Here is a 13,910-nt window from a genome sequence, read left to right as displayed (position 1 = left end):
TTGATTCTCCTAGAGATCCAGGGTTTAGATATTATACTTGGCATGGATTGGTTATCTTCTCATCACGCTAGTATTGATTGTTACAAAAAAATAATTACTTTCTGCATACCAGATCAGCCTATATTTCTCTTTGAGGGCATTAAGCATGATTTGCCTCCTTGCTTGATAGCACTTCAAGCTTATCGTCTTATGCAGAAAGGTTGTTTTTGTTATATGGTGTGTGTAAAGGAGCATTCAAATCAGGAAACCCACCTAGATGAAATTTCAGTGGTCAAAGAATTCCCTGATGTATTCCCAGATGACTTGCCTGGTTTACCTCTAGATAGAGAGGGTGAATTTGCTATTAATCTGGTCCCCAGTACAACCCCAATATCTAAGCCTCCCTACAGAATGGCACCACTCGAGCTAGAGGAATTAAAGAAGCAAATACAAGAATTATTAGATAAGGGTTTCATACGACCCAGTGTATCCCCATGGGGTGCTCCGGTACTATTAGTGAAGAAGAAGGATGGAACATTGAGGCTTTGTATTGATTATAGACAGTTGAATCAGGTGACCATCAAAAACAAGTATCCCATACCTAGAATTGATGATTTGTTTGATCAACTGCAGGGTGCACAAGTATTCTCTAAGATTGACCTGAGGTCAGGTTACTATCAGTTGAAGATCAAGGAGGAGGATATTTCAAAAACAGCTTTCAGAACTCGATATGGTCATTATGAATTCTTGGTGATGCCATTTGGTTTGACAAATGCCCCTACAGCTTTTATGGAACTAATGAATAGGATATTTCAACCGCTCTTGGATATCTGTGTAATTGTATTTATTGATGACATATTGGTGTATTCAAAGAGTAATCAGGAGCATGAGGAACACTTGAGAGATGTGTTGTCCATACTAAGAGAAAAGAAGTTGTATGCGAAGTTCAGCAAATGTGAATTTTGGTTGAATGAAGTTGCTTTCTTAGGCCATGTGATTTCAGGGAAGGGTATATCTGTTGATCCAAGGAAAATAGAAGCTGTAGTTGAATGGGAAGTACCAACAAATGTAACAGAAGTTCGAAGCTTTTTGGGCATGGCAGGTTATTACAGGAGATTTGTGGAGGGATTTTCTCGAATCGCTCAACCTCTTACCAACCCCACTAAAAAGAATATGAAATTTGTATGGGGTGATGATTGTGAGCAAAGTTTTCAAGAGTTAAAAAGAAGATTGACTAGTGCCCTTATTCTCACTATTCCAAGTGGTAGTGAGGGATTTGTAGTTTATACTGATGCTTCAAGAAAAGGCCTAGGATGTGTTTTGATGCAAGAAGGGAGAGTAATTGCTTATGCTTCTAGGCAACTTAAAGGTTATGAATTGAATTATCCAACTCATGATTTGGAATTAGCAGCAATTATTTTTGCTCTAAAGATTTGGAGACATTATTTGTATGGTCGACAGTTTGAAATCTTCACTGATCACAAGAGTTTAAAATATATTTTCACTCAGAAAGAGTTAAACATGAGGCAGCGAAGATGGATAGAACTTCTGAAGGATTATGATTGTGCCATCCGTTATCACCCGGGCAAGGCCAATGTTGTAGCTGATGCACTTAGTAGGAAATCTACAAGTTTTATGGCTAGTCTGGTCATGAAGCAATAGAAGTTATTAGAAGAAAATTTTGATTTGAAAGCTTTGAGGAAAGAGCAAGACTCGATGATATTGATGGCCTCCATTCAAGTGCAATCCGATCTTATTCAACAAATTAAGGAAGGACAATTACGAGATCCACATTTAATCTACTTGAGGAATGAAGTAGAAAAGGAATTGAAGCCACAATTTCAAGTTTCAAAGGATGGCCTATTGAGATTTGGGGAGAGAGTATGTGTACCAAATGAACTAGATATCAAGAATCAAATTCTAAATGAAAGTCATACTTCAAGGTACACCCTACACCCTGGGAGCACTAAGATGTATAGAGATCTTCAAAGTCATTATTGGTGGAAAGGCATGAAGAAAGAAATTGCAATGTATGTTTCAAAATGTTTGACTTGTCAGCAAATCAAAGTAGAACACCAAAGACCTGGAGGGTTGTTGCAACCTTTAGTTATTCCTGAATGGAAATGGGAATGTATTACTATGGATTTTGTTTCGAGACTACCCAGAACCTCGAGGAAGCATGATGCTATTTGGGTTATCATTGATAGGTTAACAAAATCTGCACACTTCCTACCGATTAATATGACTTACTCGCTTGATAAACTTGCAGATTTATATGTCAATGAAATAGTAAGACTTCATGGTATTCCAAAAGAGATCATCTCTGATAGAGACTCCAGATTTCTCTCTAGATTCTGGAGAAGATTGCAGGAGTCGATGGGCACTAAAGTTAAGTTTAGTACTGCATATCATCCTCAGACTGATGGTCAGTCAGAAAGAACTATTCAAACACTTGAGGATTTGCTTAGAGCCTATGTTATGGATTAGAAAGGTGAATGGGATAAGGATATTTCACTTGTTGAGTTCACGTATAATAATAGTTACCATTCAAGTATTCAGATGGCTCCTTATGAAGCTTTATATGGGCGAAAGTGCATAACACCTATATGTTGGGAGGAAGTTGGTGACAGAAAGCTGTTAGCACTGGACAAGATACAAGAAACTACCGAGAAAATTCAAGTTATAAGGAAAAGGTTAAAAACCGCTCAGAGTCGTCAAAAGAGTTATGCCGACAATAGAAGACAAGATATTGAGTTTGAAATCGGAGATTTTGTATTCTTAAAAGTCTCCCCTTCCAAAGGCATTATAAGGTTTGGGAAGAAAGGAAAATTAAGCCCAAGATTTATTGGACCTTTTGAGGTTCTTGAGAGGGTTGGTTCTATCGCTTACAGGATTGCCTTGCCACCAGCATTGTGCCATGCCCATGATATATTTCATGTCTCGATGATTAGAAAGTATATATATGACCCTTCTCACATCATTAAGTATGAGCTGGTGGAGATCGATAAAGATTTATCTTATGTGGAAGAGCCTATTCAGATTGTTGATAAGAAAGAAGAAGTCCTAAGGAATCGGGTCATCCCACTAGTTCAAGTAATTTGGAGACATCATTCTGGAGAGGAGACAACTTGGGAGCTAGAGGAGGAAATGAAAAAGGTGTATCCCAGTCTTTTCATCAATAGAGGTACGATAAATTTAGAGGACTAAATTTTTCTTTTAAGGGGGGGAGAGTGTAACACTCCTCATTTCCAAATTTTCGTATAAATTTCTGGTGATAATGTAAGCATTTATTTTAAATTGACAAAAGAAATAGAGTATGAATCAGAGGTAACTTATTTGTAAGATTTGGGAGATCTGTTCAAAAAAAAAAAAAGAATCTGAGGACCTATATGTAAACCCTAAGGACCTAATCGTGAATATGATAAAAACAAGGACTAAATTGCAAAACACACAAAATGACAAATTCTACCGTTTAAGCCTCTCTGCCTTCGTTCTTAAGGAAGCAGAGAAGGCAGCTCGTGGGTGATCAGGGAAAGAAAGAAAGAAGAATAAGAAGAAGAAGAAGAAGAAAAATTGGGGTTTTTAGGGTTCTTGCTTTAATCTTTTCACTTCGGGTCAAAATTCTCAAAGGCAAGTGTTTTAACCCCATCCTACAGAATTTTTAGTCTCTGTTTTTATGTTGATTCAAAATAAATTGAAGGATTTCTATTTAGAAACTGATATGTCTCTCTTTGGACATAGAACCATGGATTCTGAAGTTTTTTTGGTAAACTGACCCCTATACACTCTTTCCAATATAAGTTTTAGTACAAAATGTGAATTCGGGCAGGAACTATTTTGTTTGAAATTAGACTCTTATATCTTCCTTTTGACACTGATTTTGTAGATTTTGGACACCGAATACTTACCCAAACATCTGTTTCAAATGAGCCTATAGACGCTGTAAAACAGGGTTCAAGATTTCTGACCTGTCGATACTAAAATGCCTATAACTCCCTGTTGAAAATTCTGATTTGTACCAAACTGATTTTATTTGAAACTAGACTTGAAAATCTTTCTTTTGACATATAGTTTGAAAATTTTGGAATTTAATTTCCTACCCTATTATCTGTTGAATCCGACCCTATAAATTCTGCAAAACAGTGATTGTGTTTTTGACCTTGGGTTACCAAATCAAAGGTAACTCCGTGTTGGGAACCCTGTTTCATATGAAATTTGTTTCATCAGAATATAGATTGATATATGGTTCGACCATAGTTTTCTTATGGGTATTGGAGTATAATTGATATTCTGAAATATTTGTTTGATGTGCCACTGGAATTCTGTCCGAAATCGAGCTTTGGTCGATTTCGCGTATTCTGTTCCATTCCTTTGGATATTTGAATTCGTCTAACCTTCTTATTGGAATTGAGCTAAATATGATTGCTTGGAATCCTTGTACACTCTTGTTTTTATTTCATTCCAAATCTGAATACATTTGTGAGAGATTTGTTCTTTGTTTCGTATTGTCTCGAAAAGGCACATGCACGTTTGTTGTTCCGCGTGTGCTTCCGATATATGCTACTTATTGTTAAAACTGCCCTCTTGTACTCTGGTGTGTGGGATTGTCTGGACCTTTGCCAGAAATGGTAAAGGGTATGCGCTTATTGCCCGCTCTGTGGGATATTATGGACCTTTGCTAGAAATGGTAAAGGGTATGTGCTTAGAGCCTGCGATGCTCTGCCGGCCCCCTCTGACTTCACCTAGACGTGGGTAGATGGAGCTCCCAGACGTGGGAGACTTTTGTCAGGTGGTCATTCAGAAATAGATGAATCACATTCTGACTAAGATCCCACTACACCTTCTATATGTTTGATATGACATCCAGAGTTTTGGTGAGTTGTTTCTGTTCATGCTCTGGATAAAAATGATATGATTGCAATGTCAAGGACGACGTTTGAGCTTTTGTACGATATTTGTTTTTGATATGCTCTGAAATGCTTCATTCACTGATGTTTTTGCTTCGAAATGTTCCATATGTCGTTGATATGCTTCGGAACATTTTATATGCCATTGATAAGCTCCGATATGTTTCTTTTGTTTCTGATATGCTCCAATCACTCTATGCCCCATCTGTCAGGAACCAAATATGTAAGATTGAAAGGATAATTGTGTTTCTGCTCCTAATGATATTATGTCTACGAAATCGTATATTCTGCCTTGTATTTTGAAACTGTATCTCTTTGGAAATTGTACTATTTTGATATGGATATGTTAGTCACTTGCTGAGCTCTTTATGCTCACCCCGTTTGTTGATAAATTTTTCAGGATAGCGTATTGCTTGCTTAAATGTTAAGATTGGGCTGAGGCGGTGGAAAGTTTAGAAGATTTTGGGCAGATCTTTGTTAGCATATGTGTATTTGTTGTATAAGATACTCTGCATCTTATGAAATGTGACGATGAATCTAAACCTGTGGATTTTGTGTAAGATAAAGGATCCCTCATGTATAGGATTTTGGAATGTTAAGTTAAATTCATGTAATGATATGATCTTATGGTAATCGTTGGTTTGGTGACTGCATAGACTTCCCCACTTGTGAATTTATGTTGTGGTTATTATTTTGATGTGTTGGGTTCAGATTGTATGAATTATCGAGTGATGTGTGGTATGTTTATGAATTGCACAGGGTTATGAATTTGTAGTCTATAGAGGTGAAATTTTGATCTGAATGTTTTCTTAGTGACCTCAAATGTGTGTTTGGATCCTGGGTTAGTTATGATGAAAATTTTAAATATTGTCGATATTTTGAGGGGCGTGACAGGGGGGGGGGGGGTGAATTAGTGCAACGGAAAATTCTTCGATTTCGTAGAAAGTTCATCTCGATTTAAATTGTTTTGGAAAGATGTTGAACTTAAAACTTTCGTAAGAATATAAGGAGAAGCTTAATGAGATTTGCAGTAAAGTAAATTGCATAAAATGAAAAGCAAATCAAAATTTAGAGTGGTTCGGTCAATGAGACCTACGTCTACTACGAATTCCTCCTCCGTCGAGGTCACCGACGCCCACTAAAGGCCTTCCTTTAATAAACGAAGACCAATCACCTTTTAAGCGCTTTCTCCTTTTTCCGGGTTTAGGAGACATCCAGAGCTCTATACCAACCATTAAATTGAAGAACATAAATATTTTTTTTAATGTATTTATCCTGGATTATAAGTTTTGTATAAATATTTAGATGAAGTTAATGGTTTATGAGTGTTTTTCTTTGAAATTATTAGGAAAGCATTTAATAATCTTGAGTTTCGTGGTCAGTGTAAAATTACTCTTTAATGACATGTGACATGTTATATGGATGAGCATTTCATTCTTGATAATTTAATCTTTTGATTAATTAATTGAATGAGATATGTCCATAAGCATTTCATTCCCGATCCCTAATATAATCTCACTAGTCACACTTATAAATTTTGATGATATACGTGTAAGAAAATCTCACTTATAAATTGAAGAAACATTTAAAAGATTAAATTGATTAGATAACGCATTATTACGTGAAAGAAAATCTCACTTGCAACTCAAAGCAATAGGGATTTATGTTGATTGAAATTTTAGACGGAAATCATTATTACTAAATTTTTTTCAAGCAAAATTATCACAAGATTTAGAGTAGTTGACAAATCATGTGATAGATGTACTTGATCATGTGAGTTTTTGAAAATGTTGAAGCCCATGATATATTTCATGCGATAATATTAAGAAAATATATTGAGGATCCATATCATGAAACCAAATATGCATCAATTCAACTAGAAAAAACATAGACTTATCGAACTTATTTAGCTTAGTGTATGCCTTAAAATTCATAGTTAGCACATAATTGGGTTGGAATTGGGCCAACTCAATTAGGAGTTAATTGGGCCCAAGTTTAGGTTATGTTGGGCTAAGTGAAAAGGCCCAAACAGTGACCTAACAGGTAGAACCTTTGTGACACAATCTCCGAGAGACTATCAAGCGGTGGTACCGTTAGTTTGGGTTGTAGTACCGCCCAGACATAATCTTCTAGGCGGTGGTACTATTAGACTAGGCGGTGATACTACCTGTACTTCGAAATCTCATGGATTTGAATTTTGGCTCTAAGTTTTGAAGTCATTTGGGGTCTATAAATACCCTAGCTATTCCTGCATGGAGTATCAAGAAAGTTGAGCAAAACTTTGTGATTCTAAAGTTGTAAACCCGATTAGAAAGTTGAGTTCCCTTCTCCTAAAGCTTAAAGAGAGTTCTAAGGGAGGTGTGTGAGGATACCTTGTAAAAGAAGGTTGTAAAAGGTTGTCTCGTAAACTTATAAAAAAGAGAAAAAGGGTGTAAAGGGTAGTTGATCTTCACCCATTGACAGAAGATTGTTAGTGGATGCCGGTGACCTCGACGGAAGAGGAATCGATGGAGTGGATTAGGTCACGATGACCGAACTACCATAAAACAGTTTATATTTTTGTTTTGCTATTTATCTTTATTGAAAACTGCTTTACTTCCTCATTACTTTTGTTGCACACCCTTCCGTATACTCCCATATGCTTTCAAGTTAATATATTTCTAAAACAGGTTTAATCGAAACGAAATTTTGAACTAACTATTAGGATCAAGAGCAGCACTAAGAGGGTGGGGGGCGGGGGGTGGGGGCAGTGAATTAGTGCAACGAAAAATTCTTCGATTTCGTAGAAAGTTCATCTCGATTCAAATCATTTCGGAAAGATGTTGAACTTAAAACTTTTGTAAGAATGTATGGAGAAGCTTAAGGAGATTTGTAGTAAAGTAAATTACACAAAATGAAAAGCAAACCAGAATTTAGAGTGGATTAGTCAATGAGACCTACGTCCACTTCGGATTCCTCCTCCGTCGAGGTCACCAGCGTCCACTAAAGGCCTTCCTTCAATAGGCGAAGACCAACCACCTTTTATAGCATTTTCTCCTTTTGCCGGGTTTAGGAGACAACCCTTACAAGTTTTACTCTTTCTTGGATAGTTACAAGGCTAAGAGAGGGAGTAGGAGAACTCTTCTCACTTTTACAACACTTTTCATACTCCAAACACTTAGAATTTTTCACACATATGATAGCACTTTGTTACCCTTTCATGTAGAAAAGGATGGGGTATTTATAGGCCCCAATGGTTTTAAAAGTTGGAGCCAAAAATTCAAATCCTTGGATTTCGGGATGTAAGCGGTACCATCGCAATTAATGAGCAATACCACCGCCTGACAAAGTTCGGAGACCGAGCTTTGACGGTACTATTGCCTGACAGGGGCGGTACCACCACAGGCAGTATTGATTTCCAACGATACCACTGCCTAGACCACCCGGGAGATTGGGTCTCCCAAGCTGTGCCACCGCCGGCCATGTTTTCAGGGGCTGAATGGGCTATTCAATTTGGCCCAATTCAGCACTGTTAAGGGCCCAGTTGGCCCCTAACTAAGTCAATGGGATTATCCCCCAATCCTAACTCCATTTTTAATTAATTACAATAACGAAGACATAATTAAAGCACTTCTTGTTCTGGTACGTCAATTGCTCTTCCGGCGAGCTTCCGATGATCTTCCAATGAACTCTCGGCAATATTCCGACGGACTCCTGGCAAGCTCTCAAACTTTACGACGATCTTCTTAGCAAGTTCCGACAAGCTTTTTTGGCAAACTCCTGGACTTCTCGATTGGTTCCGGCAGAACTTCCGACAAATGTCCGGACATCTGATGAACTCTAGAACTTCCAACGAGATTTCGATCTTGACTCTAGCACAATACCTGCTTTATGTCTTACTACTATCGTAGTTAATCCTGCACACTTTTCTCAACATATATATTAGTTTAAATAGTTTACAATTGATTTCATTATCAAAATCTGAGATTCAACAATCTACCCCTTTTTGATGATGACAATCAATTGATGACGGAGTTAACTTTAACTCCCCTTATCTATATGCCATACTTGAGAAAATACATTCTTGAATTCAAGGCTTTTGAATTCAAGTATCAAACTAATAAGTTAAGTTCATTTAAACTTATCAACATGCACATCATGATTCCTATCATGATTTAACATTCTCATAATACGATGTCACGTATTTATCAATGAAAATGATGTCAAGGCATGACATTCATTTTCAAGTCCAATCATAGACATTCATCATTTGTAAGTATGATATGAATTTCAAATATGAAACATAGCAAGATGACAAAGATAACAATTCATCATTTTATGACAAGATATCAATTGTAAAATAGCAAGCTAAGCTCAAGTTATCTTATCATAATGAAAGACATTTATCAAGCATTCATAAAGTATACAAGTGTTTATGATAAGCATTTATGATAAGATATATTGCATACATTTACAATGCCAATTAGTCATCAATTTACCACTTTTTGGTATTATTTCTCCCCCTTTGTCATCAATAAAAAGGAGAACAATTCAACAATACAAATATGGTAAAAATTCATGCAAATTTCACTGTAATTTATTCAATCAATATTGCATCGTTGCATGGTAACATTCAAAAGTTCTCAATTTTAAAGAGAGATTTCATCAACTTTTCCCCCTTTGTCATAAAAAACTTTGCATGAAGAAGAAAGGTAAAGAGGGAATCCAATAAGAATCTAATTTGTGAAATGATTTGAATCAAAATATCATTTGAAATCAAATCACCATTCTTGCAAGTAATCATCTCACACGAAAATTCATCTTTCAGGAATCAAGATATCCATTGGAATTCATAAAATTCATCTTTCATGAGAAGAATAAGGAGGAATTCATGGGAAAGAAGCACCAGTTGAAGGATAAAGGAAATTCCATGAATAAACCTTCATAAATCAAATCCATTTCTCATTTAAAGATTAATAAGAGTGAAATCCGTGAGAGATGTATTTGTCAATGAATTCCATATGTTAAACATCATTAAGTGATGGAGCAAGGATATGAAGTAAAGTTGATATCAAGGAAGATAATACCAAAATAAATTCATGAAAGCTCCATTCATGAAATACATTAAGAGAAGGAGCCAAGTCCGGAAAAGAAATACAACAAACTATGTATTCAGACAATTTAACATCCCTAATTCCCTTCTAATAAAATTAAATTATTCTTTATTTAAGGATTTTATAAAGATATTGGCCAATTGATATTTCGTATCAATAAACTATAAGATTACATCATGATTATTAACAAGGTCTCATATAATGTGATGCCTAATGTCAATGTGTTTAGTTCTAGAGTGTTGAATAGGATTTTTTGTTAAACATATTACACTTGTATTGTCACATTTTATATGAATATTCTTAAGATAAATTTTATAATCTTTTAATGTATTTTTCATCCATACAACTTGTGCACAACATGCACTAGCCGCAATGTATTCAGCTTCAGTTGTGGATAGTGCAACTGAGTTTTGTTTCTTTGAGGACCAAGAGACAAGTGCGTGTCCTAAAAATTGACAAGTTCCAGATGTGCTCTTTCTATATATTCGACACCTAGCAAAATCAATATCGGCATAACTAAGCAATTCAAAATTTTTAGATTTTGGATACCATAGTCCTAATTTAGGAGTTCCTTTTAGATATATAAAAATTATTTTGACAACTTTTAAATAAGATTGATTATGGTTAGATTGAAATCTAGCACAAAGTCCTACAATAAACATGATATCCAGTCTAGTTGCGGTGAGGTATAGCAAACTATCTATCATATCCCTATAGGTTTTTTTATCAAAGCTTTCTCCACCTTCATCAATATCTAACTTAGTGGAGGTACTCATAGAAGTATTGATAGCCTTTGAAATTTTCATATTAAATCATTTTAGCAAGTCTAATATATATTTTGTTTGACTAATAAAAATATCATCCTTAGGTTGTTTGATTTATAAGCCTAAAAAGAAGGCTAGTTCCCCCATTAACCTCATTTTAAACGCTAGACTCATGCTTTTGGCAAACGATTCACATAAGGATTCATTTGTAAAGCAAAAAATAATATCATCAACATAAATTTGAATAATAAAAAAATTATTTTTAAATTTTTTGATAAACAATATAGTATCGACCTTGCCTTTAGAGAAATTATTTTGAATTAGAAAAGAGCTAAGTCTCTCATACCAAGCGCTTCGGGCTTGTTTTAAACCATAGAGAGCTTTAGTCAATTTATATAGAACTTATCATTCTCAAATCCGGGGGGTTGTTTAACATAAATTTCTTCGGAAATAAAGCCATTAAGAAAAGCACTTTTAACATCCATTTGAAACAACTTAAAATTATTACTACTAGCATAGGCAACGAGCATCCTTATGGCTTCTAATTGTGCCACAGGAGCGAAGGTTTCTTCATAATCGATACATTTTTCTTGGTTGAAACATTTGGCCACTAATCTAGCCTTGTTTCTAACCATGATACCAAATTCATCTTATTTATTTCTAAAGACCCATTTAGTTCCAATAACTAAATGGTCATTTGGTCTTGTAACAAGCTTCCACATCTCATTTCTCTCAAATTGATTTAACTTTTCTTGTATTGTGAGAACCCATGAATCATCTTTCAAGGCCTCGTCAATGCATTTATGTTCAATTTAGGAGAGAAAAATGATGTTGGCACAAAAATTCTTAAGAGAAGAATGAGTTTGAACCCCCTTTTGATGTGTCTCCTATGATTAGCTCCTTAGGATGAGCATCTATATACTTCCATTCCTTGGGTAAGGATGTTTCCGAAGATGATGCATCCAAGTTGTTAGATGGAGAAAGGGTTTTATTTAAATTTAAAGCATCAAAGTTAAGATCATCATCAAAATCATTTTTCTTAGTTATGAAAATTTAATTAAAAACCACATGAATAGACTCTTCTATAATCAAAGTTCGTTTGTTAAAGATACAAAAAGCCTTAGAAATAAAATAATAACCAATAAAAATTCCTTCATCAAATTTTGCATCAAACTTTCCTAAGGCATCATTTTCATTCAAGATAAAGTATTTACATCCGAAAACTTTAAAATATGAAACATTAATTTTTTTGTTATTCCATAACTCATAAGAAGTTTTGGAGAGTAATGGTCTTACTAAAACCCTATTCATGACATAGCATGTCGTATTTACGGCTTCGACCCAAAAATATTTGGGTAGGCTATGCTTATTTAACATGGTTCTTGCCATTTCTTGTAAGTTTCTATTTTTTCTTTCTACTACTCCATTTTGTTGAAGATTTCATGGAGTAGAGAAATTATAGTTGTATCCATTGGATTTACAAAATTCTTGGAAATCACGGTTTTGAAATTCACCACCGTGACCACTTGGAATTAATGAAATCATAAAACCCTTTTTGTTTTAAACAAGTTTATAAAACTTAGAGAAATACCTAAAGCATTCACTTTTATGTTTCAAAAAGTAATTTCTTGTGTATCTACTATAATCATCCACGATAACAAAGGCATATTTGCTACCTCCTAGGCTTGATGTAACAATTTGTTCGAACAAGTACATATAGATCAATTGCAATGGTTTAGATGTGCTTATTTGGTTCTTTGGTTTGAAGCTATTTTTTATTTTATTTTCTTAATTAACATGTATCACATATATTGTCTTTAATGAACTTAATGTGAGGAATTCCTCTTACAAGTTCTTTAGATGAGATTTGAGAGATTAGTTTCATGCTAGCATGACCTAATCTCCTATGCTAAAGCCAAGCATCATCATTTAAAATCGAAAGACATATTTTATTACAAAGATCATCAATGTTGATAGTGTATACATTTTTTTGTTTTAGGGCAATCATAGATCTATTTTTGTATGGTTTTTCTATAATACAAGCATTCGATTCAAATCTAACAATATATCCTTTATCACATAATTGACTAATGCTTAAAAGGTTATGCTTTAAGCCATCAACTAATAACACATCTTCAATAAAAAAGTTTGATATGTTGTTACCTATGGTTCATTTGCCAATGATTTTACCCTTGTTGTTGTCTCCAAAGGTGATATATCCTTTATCTAGGCTAGTGAGCTTAGAGAATTAAGATGGATCTCTGGTTATATGCCTTGAGCATCTACTATCAAGGTACCATCTCTTGCCCTAGCTTGTGATGGTAACCGTTTCTACAAAAAGGATGATTTTTATATATACATTTGACCTTGGATGCCTCAAAAATCAATTGGCTTAACTTATCATTTTATATGAAGTTCTTTATGGTTCCTTTAAGAACCAAAATTAATTTTTGTTGACTACATTTCTTAAATGGACAATGATAAGATATATGTCCAAATTTATAACAAAAGTTATGTTTGTTTCGGGGTAAAACATGCAAAGTAGGGCCTTTAACAAAGGTGGTTGGATTTTGGTGAGAGCTACTCACAAATCTGATTCCGCCTTTTCTATGAACGTGACCCTTATTGGCAAGGATCATGTTCAAGGACTTGCTACCAACCTCAAATTTTTCTAAGGTTTCTTTGAATAGCAAGTTTTCCTTTTGAAGTATTTCTAGTTCATCACATTTCATACATGGAGCTAAACTATCATTGTGCTCAACTTTTAATATATCGAAATCACTAGCAAGAGAAGCATGCTCTTTTTTTAATAATTTATACTTTTTACTAATTAATTTACATTCATAAAATAAATCATGAAAATTATTTAATAGTTCATCAAAGGATAAATTTGCATCAAAGGAACTACTCACCTCATCTCCAATAGCCATTAGCGCATAGTAAGCAACTTGCTCAGTGTTAGTTAGCTCCTCTTCTTCAGATGCACTTGAGTCATCCCAAGTTGCTTTAAGAGTCTTCTACTTCTTCGGTTACTTCCTCTTTGCTTGGGGACATTCACTCTTGAAGTGTCCCGACTTTTTGCATTCATAGTATATCACTTGTTCATTCTTAGGTTCAAATTTATGTTTTGTATCATTTTTAAATTTATTTCTTTTTATGAATTTTTT

The sequence above is a fragment of the Musa acuminata genome, chromosome BXJ1-11 (genome assembly GCF_036884655.1).
Source record: "Musa acuminata AAA Group cultivar baxijiao chromosome BXJ1-11, Cavendish_Baxijiao_AAA, whole genome shotgun sequence".
Taxonomy (NCBI): Eukaryota; Viridiplantae; Streptophyta; class Magnoliopsida; order Zingiberales; family Musaceae; genus Musa; species Musa acuminata.
This window is presented reverse-complemented; position numbering follows the sequence as displayed.